General features: G+C 37.3%; 1 protein-coding gene across 8 annotated transcripts in view; it reads left to right on the top strand.

Moving 5' to 3' along the window:
• Nucleotides 1–15,789, top strand: part of KIF16B (kinesin family member 16B) — a 291,300-nt gene that overhangs the window by 136,189 nt on the left and 139,322 nt on the right. The window lies entirely within an intron of this gene.

The following is a 15,789-nucleotide window of genomic DNA, read 5'->3' as shown; positions in this document are numbered from 1 at the left end:
ACATCTATATATTGACTTAAAAGTTACTGCTGTTACGGAAATAAGACTTTAAATGAATTTGTGAAGTTCAAAATGTGCTCTTCAGATGCAAAACCTTAACACAGTGGCTTCTTTTAATAATTTTATTACCTTATTTACATTCTTTTTATAAATAGTTATACATACAGGATCTGGTGTCATATCTTTTTTTTCTTTTGAAATAATTTCAGTATTATGGAATATTTGCATGAACTTTAAAAAAATTCATTCATTCATTCATTTATTCATTTATTTATTTATGGCTGTGTTGGGTCTTTGTTGCTGCCGGTGTGGGCTTTCTCTACTCTTCGTCGCGGTGTGCGGGCTTCTCATTGCGGTGGCTTCTCTTGTTGTGGACCACGGGCCCTAGAGTGTATGGGCTCCAGTAGTTGTGGCACGCAGGCTCAGTAGTTGTGGCTTGTGGGTTCTACAGCATGGGTTCAGTAGTTGTGGGGCACAGACATAGTTGCTCCGCGGCATGTGGGATCTACCTGGATCAGGGCTCGAACCCATGTCCCCTGCATTGGCAGGCGGATTCTTAACCACTGAGCCATGGGAAGCCCAAGAACTTTTTCTTTCTTTTTTTCATACAGCAGGTTCTTATTAGTCATCTATTTTATACATATTAGTATATATATTGTCAATCCCAATCTCCCAGTTCGTCCCACCACCACCACTCTCCCCCCTGCTTTCCCCCATTGGTGTCCATACGTTTGTTCTCTACATCTGTGTCCCTATTTCTCCCTTGCAAACCGGTTCATCTGTACCATTTTTCTCGATTCCACATATATGCGTTAATATATGATATTTGTTTTTCTCTTTCTGACTTACTTCACTCTGTATGACAGTCTCTAGATCCATCCACGTCTCAACAAATGACTCAATTTCGTTCCTTTTTATGGCTGAGTAATATTCCATTGTATATATGTGCCACATCTTCTTTATCCATTCGTCTGTTGATGGGCATTTAGGTTGCTTCCATGACCTGGCTATTGTAAATAGTGCTGCAATGAACATTTGGGTGCATGTGTCTTTTTGAATTATGGTTTTCTCTGGGTATATGCCCAGTAGTGGGATTGCTGGGTCATATGGTAGTTCTATTTTTAGTTTTTTAAGGAACCTCCATACTGTTCTCCATAGTGACTGTATCAATTTCCATTCCCACCAACAGTGCAAGAGGGTTCCCTTTTCTCTGCACCCTCTCCAGCATTTATTGCTTGTAGATTTTTTGTTGATGGCCATTCTGACTGGTGTGAGGTGATACCTCATTGTAGTTTTGATTTGCATTTGTCTAACGGTTAGTGATGTTGAGCAGCTTTTCATGTGCCTCTTGGCCATCTGTATGTCTTCTTTGGAGAAATGTCTATTTAGGTCTTCTGCCCATTTTTTGATTTGGTTCTTTGTTATTTTAATATTGAGCTTTATGAGCTGTTTATATATTTTGGAGATGAATCCTTTGTCCATTGATTTGTTTGCAAATATTTTCTCCTATTCTGAGGGTTGCCTTTTCATCTTATTTATAGTTTCCTTTGTTTTTTTTTTTTTTTTTTGAAACCCTTTTATAGGAACATATTTGCAAAATCATCAGAGTACACCCAGAACTGTCTGTAAATGACAAAAGACTTAAAAATGACCACGGTTAAAGATTTGATGAAAGTTCATAATAATGCAGTTGACAAGAAAATTAGTTATTTCTGAGATATACATTTTAAAGTAATAACTAGGATTATTACTTATAACATTATACCAGAACATATAAGATTTTTAGAAATTTTATGTAATGTCTGAAACATTTATATTAACATATTTCCATACAAATACAAATACAAGATTTTTAGAAATTTCATGTAATGTCTGAAACATTTATATTAACATATTTCCATACAAATACAAATACAAGATTTTTAGAAATTTCATGTAATGTCTGAAACATTTATATTAACATATTTCCATACAAATACAAATATAAGATTTTTAGAAATTTCATGTAATGTCTGAAACATTTATATTAACATATTTCCATACAAATAACCCAATGAAAGTTTAGTATTAGTTGTTTTGTTTGTTTTTTTATACTGCAGGTTCTTATTAGGCATCAATTTTATACCCATCAGTGTATACATGTCAATCCCAATCGCCCAATTCAGCACACCACCATCCCCACCTCACCACAGTTTTCCCCCCTTGGTGTCCATATGTCCATTCTCTACATCTGTGTCTCAACTTCTGCCCTGCAAACTGGCTCATCTGTACCATTTTTCTAGGTTCCACATACATGCATTAATATACGATATTTGTTTTTCTATTTCTGACTTACTTCACTCTGTATGACAGTCTCTAGATCCATCCACATCTCAACAAATGACTCAATTTCGTTCCTTTTTATGGCTGAGTAATATTCCATTGTATATATGTGCCACATCTTCTTTATCCATTCGTCTGTCGATGGGCATTTAGGTTGCTTCCATGACCTGGCTATTGTAAATAGTGCTGCAATGAACATTCAGGTGCATGTGTCTTTTTGAATTACGGTTTTCTCTGGGTATATGCCCAGTAGTGGGATTGCTGGGTCATACGGTAATTCTATTTTTAGTTTTTTAAGGAACCTCCATATTGTTCTCCATAGTGGCTGTATCAATTTACATTCCCACCAACAGTGCAAGAGGTTTCCCTTTTCTCCACACCCTCTCCAGCATTTGTTGTTTGTAGATTTTCTGATGATGCCCATTCTAACTGGTGTGAGGTGATACCTCATTGTAGTTTTGATTTGCATTTCTCTAATAATTAGTGATGTTGAGCATCTTTTCATGTGCTTCGTGGCCGTCTGTATGTCTTCTTTGGAGAAATGTCTATTTAGGTCTTCTGCCCATTTTTGGATTGGGGTGTTTGTTTCTTTAATATTGAGCTGAATGAGCTGTTTATATATTTTGGAGATTAATCCTTTGTCCGTTGATTCCTTTGCAAATATTTTCTCCCATTCTGAGGGTTGTCTTTTCATCTTGTTTATGGTTTCCTTTGCTGTGCAAAAGCTTTTAAGTTTCATTAGGTCCCATTTGTTTATTTTTGTTTTTATTTCCATTCCTCTAGGAGGTGTGTCAAAAAAGATCTTGCTGTGATTTATGTCAAAGAGTGTTCTTCCTATGTTTTCCTCTTAGAGTTTTATGGTGTCCAGTCTTACATTTAGGTCTTGAATCCATTTTGAGTTTATTTTTGTGTATGGTGTTAGGGAGTGTTCTAATTTCATTTGTTTACATGTAGCTGTCCAGTTTTCCCAGCACCACTATTTGAAGAGGCTGTCTTTTCTCCATTGTATATCCTTGCATCCTTTGTCATAGATTAGTTGACCATATGTGTGTGGGCTTATCTCCGGGCTTTCTCTCCTGTTCCATTGATCTATATTTCTATTTTTGTGCCAGTACCATATTGTCTTGATTACTGTAGCTTTGTAGTATAGTCTGAAGTCAGGGAGTCTGATTCCTTCAGCTCCGTTTTTTCCCCTCAAGATTGCTTTGGCTATTCGGGGTCTTTTGTTTCTCCATACAAATTTTAAGACTTTTTGTTCTACTTTTGTCAAAAATGCCATTGGTAATTTGATAGAGATTGCATTGACTCTGTAGATTGCTTTGGGTAGTATAGTCATTTTCACAGTATTGATTCTTCCAATCCAAGAACATGGTATATCTCTCCATCTGTTTGTGTCATCTTTGATTTCTTTCATCAGTGTCTTATAGTTTTCTGAGTACAGCTCTTTTACCTCCTTAGGTAGGTTTATTCCTAGGTATTTTATTCTTTTTGTTGCAGTGGTGAATGGGATTTTCCCCTAATTCCTCTTTCTAATCTTTCATTGTTAGTGTATAGGAATGCAAGAGATTTCTGTGCATTAATTTTGTATCCTGCAACTTCACCAGATTCATTGATTAGCTCTAGTAGTTTTCTGGTGACATCTTTAGGATTCTCTATGTATAGTATCATGTCATCTGCAAACAGTAACAGTTTTACTTCTTCTTTTCCAATTTGTATTCCTTTTATTTCTTTTACTTCTCTGATTGCCGTAGCTAGGACTTCCAAAACTATGTTGAATAAGAGTGGCGAGAGTGGACATCCTTGTCTTGTTCCTGATCTTAGAGGAAATGCTTTCAGTCTTTCACCATTGAGAATGATGTTTGCTGTGGGTTTGTGATATATGGCCTTTATTGTGTTGAGGTAGGTTCCCTCTATGCCCACTTTCTGGAGAGTTTTTATCATAAATGGGTGTTGAGTTTTGTCAAAAGCTTTTTCTGCATCTATTGAGATGATCATATGTCTCTTATTCTTCAATTTGTTAATATGGTGTGTCCCGTTGATTGATTTGCATATGTTGAAGAATCCTTGCATTGCTGAGATAAATACCACCTGACCATGGTGTATGATCCTTTTAATGTGTTGTTGTATTCTGTTTACTAGTATTTTGTTGAGGATTTTTGCATCGGTATTCATCAGTGATATTGGTCTGTTATTCTGTGTTTTTGTAGTATGTTTGTCTGGTTTTGGTATCAGGGTGATGTTGGCCTGCCTTGTAGAATATGTTTGGGAGTGTTCCTTCCTCTGCAATTTTTGGAAGAGTTTGAGAAGGATGGGTGTTAGCTCTTCTCTAATTGTTTGCTAGAATGCACCTGTGAAGCCATCTGGTCCTGGACTTTTGTTTGTTGGAAGATTTTTAATCACAGTTTCAATTTCATTACTTGTGATTGGTCTGTTCATATTTTCTACTTCTTCCTGGTTCAGTCTTGGAAGGTTGTACCTTCCTAAGAATTTGTCCATTTCTTCCAGGTTGTCCATTTTATTGGAAGAGAGTTGCTTGTAGTAGTCTCTTATGATGCTTTGTATTTCTTCAGTGTCCTCTGTAACATCTCCTTTCTCATTTCTACTTTTATTGACTTGAGTCCTCTCCCTCTTTTTCTTGATGAGTCTGGCTAAAGGTTTATCGATTTTGTTGATCTTCTCAAAGAACCAGCTTTTAGTTTTATTGATCTTTGCTGTTGTTTTCTTTGGTTTTGTTTCATTTATTTCTGCTCTGATCTTCATGATTTCTTTCCTTCTACTAATTTGGGGTTTTGTTTGTTCTTTCTCTAGTTCCTTTAGGTGTAAGTTTAGTTGTTTATTTGAGATTTTTCTTGTTTCTTGAGGTAGGCTTGTATAGCTATAAACTTCCCTCTTAGAGCTGCTTTTGCTGCATCCCGTAGGTTTTGGATTGTCGTGTTTTCATTGTCATATGTCTCTAGGTATTTTTTGATTTCCTCTTTGATTTCTTCAGTCATCTCTTGGTTGTTTAGTAACGTATTGTTTAGCCTCCATGTGTTTGTGTTTTTTACGGTTTTTTCCCTGTAATTGATTTCTAATCTCATAGTGTTGTGGTCAGAAAAGATGGTTGATATGATTTCAGTTTTCTTAAATTTACCGAGACTTGATTTGTGACCCAAGCTGTGATCTTTCCTGGAGAATGTTTCGTGTGCATTTGAGAAGAAAGTGTAATCTGCTGTTTTTGAATGGAATGTCCTATAAATATCAATTAGATCTATCTGGTCTACTGTGTCATTTAAAGCTTGCGTTTTCGTATTAATTTTCTGTCTGGATGATCTGTCCATTGGTGTAAGTGAGGTGTTAAAGTCCCCCAGTATTAGTGTGTTACTGTCAATTTCCTCTTTTATAGCTGTTAGCATTTGCCTTATGTATTGAGGTGCTCCTTTGTTGAGTGCATATATATTTATAATTGTTATGTCTTCTTCTTGGAATGATCCCTTGATCATTATGTAGTGTCCTTCCTTGTCTATTGTAACGTTCTTTATTTTAAAGTCTATTTTGTCTGATATGAGAATTGCTGCTCCAGCTTTCTTTTGATTTCCATTTGCATGGAAGATCTTTTTCCATCCCCTCACTTTCAGTCTGTATGTGTCTCCAGGTCTGAAGTGGGTCTCTTGTAGACAGCATATATATGGGTCTTGTTTTTGTATCCATTCAGTGAGCATGTGTCTTTTAGTTGGAGCATTTAATCCATTCACATTTAAGGTGATTATAGATATGTACATTCATATTACCATTTTCTTTATTGTTTTGGGTTTGTTTTTGTAGGTCCTTTTCTTCTCTTATGTTTCCCACTTAGAGACGTTCCTCAAACATTTGTTGTAGAGCTGGTTTGGTGGTGCTGAATTCTCTTAACTTTTGCTTGTGTGTAAAGCTTTTGATTTCTCCATCGAATCTGAATGAGATCCTTGCCAGGTAGAGTAATCTTGGTTGTAGGTTCTTCCCTTTCCTCACTTTAAATATATCGTGCCACACCCTTCTGGCTTGTTGAGTTTCTGCTGAGAAATCAGCTGTTAATCTTATGGGAGTTCCCTTCTATCTGATTTGTCGTTTTTCCTTTGTTGCTTTCAGTAATTTTTCTTTGTCTTCAATTTTTGTGAATTTGATGACTGTGTCTCGGCGTGTTTCTCCTTGGGTTTAACCTGCCTGGGACTCTCTGCGCTTCTTGGACTTGGGTGGCTATTTCCTTTCCCATGTTAAGGAAGTTTTCAACTATAATCTCTTGACATATTTTCTCTGGTCCTTTCTCTCTCTCTTCTCCTTCTGGGACCCCTATGATGCGAATGTTGTTGCGTTTAAGGTTGTCTCAGAGGTCTCTTAGGCTGTCTTCATTTCTTTTCATTCTTTTTTCTTTATTCTGTTCCACAGCAGTGAATTCCACCATTCCCTCTTCCAGGTCATTTATCCGTTCTTCTGTCTCAGTTATTCTGCTATTGATTCCTTCTGGTGTAGTTTTCATTTCAGTTTTTGTATTGTTCATGTCTGTTTGTTTGTTCTTTAATTCTTCTAGGTGTTTGTTCTTTAATTCTTCTATGTCTTTGTTAAACATTTTTTGCATCTTCTCGATCTTTGCCTCCATTCTTTTTCCGAGGTCCTGGATCATCTTCACTATCATTATTCTGAATTCTTTTTCTGGAAGTTTGCCTATCTCCACTTTATTTAGTTGTTTCTCTGGGATTTTATCTTGTTCCTTCATCAGGTACATAGTCCTCTGTCTTTTCATTCTGTTTATCTCTCTGTGAATGTGGTTTTCGTTCCACAGGCTGCAGGATTGTGGTTCTTCTTGTTTCTCCTGTCTGCCCTTCAAGAACTTTTTCATTTCAGGATATTTGAGAGTAAATTGCTAACATGATGCTCCAGCACCCCTGAATACTTCAGTGTCTATTTCCTTTGAACAGTGGCATTCTCCTGCATAATTACAGTGCAACCATCCAAATTAAGAAAGTAATAGATGTATTCCTACCACGTGATTTCAGACCCTCTTCAGGTTTGGCCGTTTGTCCCAACAGTGTCCATTATTCAGTCCAGCATTGTGTTGTATTTGGTTACCATGTCTCCCTAGTCTCCTTCAGTCTGGAAATGTCCCTTGGTCTTTCCTTGACTTTTATGACTTTGGCAGTTTTGAAAACTGCAGGTCAGATATGCTGTGGAATGTCCTTCTACATTCTTGTACGAAATTTAGAATTTATCTGATGCTTCCTCATGTTTAGAATAATGTCACTTTTTGACACAAATGTCTGAGAAATGATGCTGCATTTTTCTCATGTTTCATTACATGGTTTCTATTTGTCCCATTACTGAGGATGCTCACTTTGATCATTTAATTAAGAAGCAGTGTGCTAGGTTTTTTCACTGTCAAGTTAATCTTTTCACCCTTTGTTATTAATAAGGCTATTGGGAAGGTACCTCAGGATCATAAATATCCTATTCTTTGCCATACTTTAACCCACTGGTTTTAGAATCCACTGGATGTTTTTTTGTGGGGAGGGAGGTCTTATTTAATTATTATTCCAGTGGCTGCCACGTGGTGATTTTCTTCCTTCTACACCTATTAGTTGGCTTTTTATTTATTTAAAAAAATATTTATTTATTCATTTATTAGGCTGCGTCAGGTCTTAGTTGCGGCACGCGGGATCTTAGTTGCACAGCACGGATTTCTCTCTAGTTGTGGTGTGCTGGCTCCAGAGTGTGCGGGCTTAGTTGCCCCGCGGCATGTGCAATCTTAGTTCCCCAACCAGGGATCAAACCCGCATCCCCTGTATGGAAGGTGGATTCTCAACCACTGGACCACCAGGGAAGTTCCAGTTGGCTTTTTAACTATAAGAAAGAGCTTTCTCTTCTTGCCATGTATTCATTTATTTATCTAAATCAACAGGGCCACATGTCTTGCTATTTTATAGGTTTTTATCTATTTCTATGATTGCTTATTTTGATACCCAAATTGTCCCAGATTTGGCCAGTGGGTGTTTGTGTTCTTTTGGTTTGTCTATATTGTGTGTGATTAATTCCTTACTTTCTGACAGAACAAGGTATTCCAGGCTCATCTTTTACTTTTCTCGAATCAGCCAGCTCTCCAAGGAGCCCTACTTCCTTTTAGTGAATGGGATTTAGAAACCAACATCTGGGCACTAGGTGTGCTCATTGCTATTGAAGTGTTGCTTGCTCACAGATCCTGTCAGTCAACAATGTTAGGGAAAATGTGTGTGTATACAACATTTACAACTATAGTTCTGTATCTGTTTATATTAGTATGTTAAAATATCTGTATTTCAGTGTCTTTATTGCTAACCAGGAGTTCACACCAATACCTCTAATTCCAGTCCAGTACCATAGAGTTCTTTCTAGTTTTCTCCCTTTTCTTATTTGTAGCCCCTTTTCTGACAATGATGAACTTGACTCCCGTTATGTAGCCACTATCCTGTCACTTCTGCCCCCTCCTCATTTTGGGACCCTCCTCTTCCTGCTCAGGCTGTGACGCCCCATGCTGGGCCACATCTCCCTTCACCCTTTTCCTAGCGCAGACACCTTCCTCACCTCATGCCAAAACTTCCTGCCACTCCTACCCTGATGCTTACCTTGCCCAGCCTTGTCTAATGGCTTTTGTACTGAGCTATGCAAGAAGGAAGGAAAGAAAGAAGTTGACATTATCTCTTAAGCCCTTTTTGGTATATTATACATAGTTTTCATAATTACAGTTTTTCATGCTTACATACTATAATGTTGTATCTGCTGTGACGTGGGATCGGACAGATGGGGACTGGAAAGGATGTAGTTTATTGGTGTTAGTGAAGTGATACCAGAAATCAGTTGCAAGGAGTTATCTCAGAAATGAAGGACAGCAGCATGGACCAGGGTGATCATGCTTTCATAGGAGGTGCATAGCGTCCATCAGAGACATTCTACAAGCAACTGATGGAGCACCCACCCATGTACCATCTCCAAACCATCCTCCCATCCACCCATGCATTGATCTCTCCATGAGTTTTTCACTCTTAGTATTTTTCAGTTTCAAGGTTAGTTGAGCTTGGGAGACATCTGGTGCCCTGGAGCTGGCCAGAAAGGTCAGAGGTCAGCAGTAGCAGGTGACCAGCCCAAAAAAGGACACAGTGAGCACCCAGTGACCATTAACAAAGCAACATACCTGCTTTTTTGCAACCAGGACAATGGCCCTGGCAATAATGGATGGAGAATCTGATTCTTTCCAGGCAGCAATATTGATCATGATGAGACACTGTCTCTGCCCTGAGCCCAGAAAGTCACCATAATTGATTGGCAGACAAGAGGTCACTATGTAAGGCTCTTCAGTGGCGGTCCCTGCCTGGGAACACACAGGCCTTTGTGTGAACAACAGGTGTAATTGGAGGGTAGACAGTTGACAGATGACCCCACAAGTGAATTATGTAACTGGATCTGGACCACAGCCAGACCACCTGTCTGTCCTCTCTTAGCGCCTCAGGTGGGGGCCCTGCTGCTGTTTCTTCAGGCAGCAGGGGTGTTGCAGGGGTCATGATGAGAGGTGAGAGATGTGTCTCCTTGTCTAGCAGAGATCTCTGTACTGGCTGTGTCTCCCTCAGTTAGGTCAGAGGGAGGTGACCTTGTGATGATGACTGTTTATTGCTACAAGATTTTATAAGCGGCTTTTACTGGTTTTCAATATCATCATTAATGCATGAGTAGAACTCGAATTCATTTTGAAATATTTAATACATCTGGGGTTCACTGGTATATAAAGTATAGATTTAATTAATTTTCTCCCACATTGGTATACCATTATCATAACCTTCCCATCACCTCCCTTTTGAAGAAACTTACTTTACCAAAAAAATAAGAAAGTCACACAAAGTACTGTATTTGTTTCTTGGCTTTCTAGTTTGTTCCAGTACTCTGTATTTCTACTTTTGTGCCTATATCACACAGTTTTAATGCTTGTTGTGTTATAATATGCTTTAATTTTTGTTCTTCTCTGAGTGGGTTTTTGCTTTTCATGCCTATTAATTTTTTTCAAAGAAATTTTAGAATCATTTTGTTGTGCTAAAATATTCTTTGAGAAGTTAGATTCTAATTTCATTTGATGTCTTCACATTAAAAAAAATTTCCATCTTGGAACTTATATTTATTCAGTATGCCTCTTCTCATATTTGAATTTTCATCTATTTCCTCCAATAAAACTTTGAAGACTTTTAATTTATGTGCTTGTTGAATTGTGTTTATTCATGTATACAAAATTCTGAACATAGTTATATACATTAACTGTTCAAAAATGGAAAGGAAAAAACCCTTTCTTTTGTATATATATTCTGTAATAATCTGTTTTGATTATTTCGAGCACAAAGGACCTTTGAGGAAGTTGATTTAAAACCGTATGGGAAAGTGATGCCCAAAGAATTCAGTGTCTGGAATCCAGGACTTCTGAGTCTTGTGCATTGTTCTTCCAAATACCCCAGAGCAGCCTGGTGTGTTTGTGGAATCACTCACAGGAAGTTAGAGAGGAAGTTACAGTTGGGGTTAATTTGGGGACATTCTTTAGCATAAACAGTGCTTGAATCACAAATAGCCCACAAATGTCAGTATCAGCTGCTGGATCTACCTGGCTCTGTTGTCCGGCCATCACACTGTTTCCTCCCTGTGCATTCCCTGCTCCAGCCGTGTTTCTCTGGAGCTTCTGGAACTTACACCACCCACAGTCTTGGCCACTGGATGCTGAGAAGGCTGTCAGGTGGTTTCCAGTGACCATTGCTCCTGCCATGTTATGGGTTAGTCTCTTGTGGATTTGCCTGGAAGCTGTTATGTGTAATGTTCTTGTGAGAAAATGAGTCCAAACTAAATTCTGAAAAAGGAACTTTTAGAGCATGTATTGTTTAACATGGGAACCTCCTAGAATTTAATATTTAATGTTGGGGTTATCCTTCCATCACCCCTCAAAAATTATTAGCTTATTTATTTAGTTCAGAGAAATTGCTTATCATTCCATTGCCATCTGCTTATGTAGCGATGATTGTCTCTAATTCTCCTGTGGATTGAGGCATGGTAGATAAATAATAAATGTATCTCCTGAGTGGTATTTTTATTAAGTGGTTTTTTATCTTAAACTTTTAAAGTCCATTTGAAAAATATGCCTATTCAAATTAGTGATGGCTGGAACTGAACTTTTGATCTTCCTATTGAAGATATGATTTGTCCTAAGAAAGTGGTAGTACTAATTGTCACTCAAGGTTAATTGTCAGAATTATCTTTCCCTGCAGGGCGCTCTTAATTGTTTCATTACCCTGGTGCCATGGCTTTCAGACCGGATGGGCTCGAGTTCCTCTGGAATTCTGCTGTGCTGCTCAACAGCTTTCTCAGTGTCACTGTCAATGAAATTGGCAGAAAAATGCTATAGCATTAAAACACAGTGCACTTATTTTATAAATGTCATAGCAGGTCATAGGGCAGTGAAATGTAAGCCGACTCTGTGTTCCAAGGCATTATGTGAGAGGAGCAAGAGGGGAACTTTTTTTTTTTTTAAATCTACACACTTTAAGACTGGAAGATCCCATCAAGGGAAAAACGTGTACAGTTCTTCAAAAATTAAGGCTTAGAATTCTCCACTTAAATTGTCTTGATTTTTGAGGATTACTAAAATGAGAACTGGAGCAAGTTTTTTTTAAACACAGACAATATGATATATTGTTTGCGGTTACGAAAATATGTAGCAAAAATAAAAAGATGTGAATGGGACTTACACATACCTACTTTAAAAAAAAATTTATGGAAGTATAGTTGATTTATAATGTTGTATTTAATTTCTGCTGTACAACAAAGTGACTCAGTTATACATGTATATTTTCTTTTTCACATTCTTTTCCATTGTGGTTTATCACAGGATACTGAATATAGTTCCCTTTGCTATACAGTTGGACCTTGTTGTTTATCCATCCTATGTGTAATAGTTTGCATCTGCTAATCCCATCCTCCCCAGTCCTTCCCTTTCCCATCCTCCCTCCCCTTTGGCAACCACAAGTCTGTTCTCTATCTCTGTGAGTCTTCTTTTTTTTTGTAGATATCGTCATTTGTGTCATATTTTAGATTCCACGTATTAAGTGATATCATATGGTATTTGTCTTTCTCTAGGTCCATCCATGTAGCTGCAAATGGCATTGTTTCATTCCTTTTTATGGCTAAGTAGTATCCCGTTGTATATATATACCACATCTTCTTTATCCATTCATCTGTCAGTGGACATTTAGGTTGTTTCCATGACCTGGCTATTGTAAATAGTGCTGCTATGAACATTGGGGTGCATGTATCTTTTTTAATTATGGTTTTGTCTGGGTATATGCCCAGGAGTGGGATTGCTGGATGATATGGACACATGCCTACTTTAGAATAGTGTTAACCTTTGGAGAAGAAGTGGGGAAGGGCTTGATCAGGCAGGGAAACAGGAAGATGTTAAACTGTATCTGTAAGATTTTATTTTTTAAAGAAAAAAAAAAAGACTAAACCAAAAAAAAAGGTATATGCACTTTATTAAAACATAATAAAAAAAACCTATAATAATAATAGGGAAACAAGATAAAAAACAGCAGCATGTTCATACTCCAAAAGCTGCCTTGGCTTTTACCCATGAAACCATTTTTGAGTATAGGTATCAAGAACAGAGAATGTAGATATTATAATATAACATGATCTAACCATGTTAACTCCATATTTGACTGGATTCTTGGCTCACCAGCAGTTTCCTCTCTTTTCGCTGCCTTTCTCTAGTATATTGCTGCTACTTGGTATTTAAATGTCTCTTTTCATTAGTAAATTAGTGTTCATTTGGAAATGTGTTAGTTAGGCTGTGCCATTAAAAAGCACGTGTAGTAATTACCACTTCCTTATAAAAGTCACTTATATATCACTTGTGAATGTCAACTAATAGGAGATTTATCTGTGTTTAGCAGATTGTCACCACTGCAGGGGAAATTTTTTACCTGTATCAGTTAACTGCTTTAATTTCTTTCAGACTGCATAAATAGTACTGCCTCTGCCTTAAATTACAGGAATGTTTTCATCTGGTAAAGTCACTAAAAAGAAAAGCATTTGCTAATACTGTGAGAAATAAATGTGCTGACATCTATAATGTAAGTTGTCTAAAGCCTGGCACCTGAAGCTTTTCTCCTCTTTTTTGGGTTCTTCCAGGAACAGTGCATAGGATTTGCAACATTGCATCTAACCTTGTTTTTCAGTGGGTGTGTTCTCTGAAGCATAGTTTCCCTAACTCCCATGATGCCATAGAATGATTCCATAGAAAGAAGAGTCCTTTCCCCGAGAAGAAAGTATGCATTGACCGTGGTGTCTAGTCTGTAGGCCTTGAACTGTTTTTGGCAGAGTCTCAAACCCTAGATTTTTCTTTTTTTCATATATTTAATATGAAATGTAAAAAAATCAAATGCGTTATCATTAAAACTGTATTTCAACCTTTGCCTTATAATTGCTATGAACTATTCTCCCTTATTTTAATTATTATTTTTTCTTTTTACTCTAATATGTTATTTTAAAGCTGATAGTTGCTAAATATAATTAATGTTTTAAGGAAATTCAAAATCAGTGGACTCCTTTGGTCTTGCTGGTTTGTCAGAGCCATTGAATGCTCATCTCTCCTGTTAGAAGTGCTGCAGAAACTCCATCTGGGGAATTTACACTTAGGTGCATTTGGATGTGTCGTGCTTGAGTGCCAAAATATATTTGCATCTATTCAAGCACTTAGAGGGAACAGGTGATTGTCCGGGGAGTGGAGCTGAGGAGCCTTTGATAAAATTTTCATCTGCTGAAGGGCTGCTATGAGTTGTTCAGTGACAAATTAAAAAAAGAATTTTAGTGGAACTAGAAACAGAAATAGATTTTCCAACAGTTTAGCCAAGATGTCTAGTGAACAGAAGAGCCCTTTCACATTTTACAAAAAGCCAGCAGATAGTGGTGTCTAACTTCCCATTTAACTTACCTGCCCTTGCCCTTAAGCACTCATTAGATTTCTTCCTCAAATTTGAGACCTGCAAAGCTGACACCTGTCACTTGCGCATGGATGATTCATTCAGCAGAGACTGCTGAGTGTCAGAGCCCTAACTGTTCTTAAAGACTGTACCCAAGGCCAGTGGTTCTTAGTGTGTCCTCAGGTCAGCAACGTCAGCATTACCTGGGGGACTTTCAAAAATGCAAATTGCCAAGCCCTATCCTTGACCCGCCAAATCAGAAAATCTATGGGTGGGCCCAGCAATCTAGTTTTTGGTTTTTTGTTTTTTTTTTAAATAAATCCTGCAGGTGATTCTGATGCATCTGTATCAGAACATGTCAGTTTGAGGACCAAGGCTAACCACAAATTCTTGCCCCAGACTTTGGCGCAGGAGACAACCATTTGTCAGTCTCTTTAAACCCCTTTCATCTCCTGTTTGAATCATTACATCTATTTTTCATGATCTCTCACTCCTTTTTAAGTTTCATTTTTAGCTCAGCATCCCCATAGGGTGACTTTACAGTGTGTCTTGGCGTGGATATCTTAGAGTTCACCCGTTTGGTGTTTAACGGGCTTCTTGAATCTGTACGTTTCTATCTTTCTCCAGATTTGGGAAGTTCTCAGCCATTATTTGTTTAAAAATTGTTTTTCTGCACTATACTCTTTCTCCTCTCTTTCTGACACTCTGCTTACATGAACGTTTAATATTTTAGTACTGTCCCACAGAGCTCTGAAGCTCTAATTACTTATTTTTATCTTTCTGTAAACTTTTTTCCTCTTCGCTTTTCAGATGAGCTCATTTCAGCTGATCTGTCTTCACATTCACTGATTTTTATTTCTGTGTCATCTGCATTCTGCTATTGTGCCCATCCAATGAGTTTTTAAAATTTTGATTACTGTGTTTTCAGTTGTAATATTTGATTCTTTTTTGTATACTTTATTTCTTTGTTGAAACTTCTTATTTTTCAAGAGTGTTCACCCATGTTTGACCTCTTTTTTTTTTTTAAGGGCCCATCATTTTTATTTCTAAGTCATCTGATATAGAAAACTAAAAGTTTTTTATTATGGAAAATTTCAAACATATACAAAATACAGAATATTATGATTAACCTCCATGTACCCATCACCCAGTTTCAATAATTATTAACATTTTTTGCTTATCTTTTTTCATCTAGGCATTCTCCCCTGACCCCACCCCACCCCCTCACACACCTTTTTCAGGGCATCCTATAGGATAAATTGTTTGAACAATTTTATAATAGCTGATTCAAAGTCTTTATCAAATAAGTACAACATCTCTGTGATCTCAGCATTAACATCTGTTGTTTGTGTTTTGCTATGCAAGTTGAGATTTTTTTTCCAGTTCTTTATATGCTGAGTAATATTGAATTGCATTTTGGACATTTTTATCTTATATTGTAAGACTGAGGGTCTTGTTTAGACTGAGGGTCTTGTTT

The sequence above is a fragment of the Balaenoptera physalus genome, assembly GCF_965194825.1.
Source record: "Balaenoptera physalus genome assembly, chromosome: 16".
In the NCBI taxonomy this organism is placed as follows: Eukaryota; Metazoa; Chordata; class Mammalia; order Artiodactyla; family Balaenopteridae; genus Balaenoptera; species Balaenoptera physalus.
The sequence above is the reverse complement of the archived record's forward strand: the minus strand, read 5'-3'. Positions and strand labels throughout refer to the sequence as shown.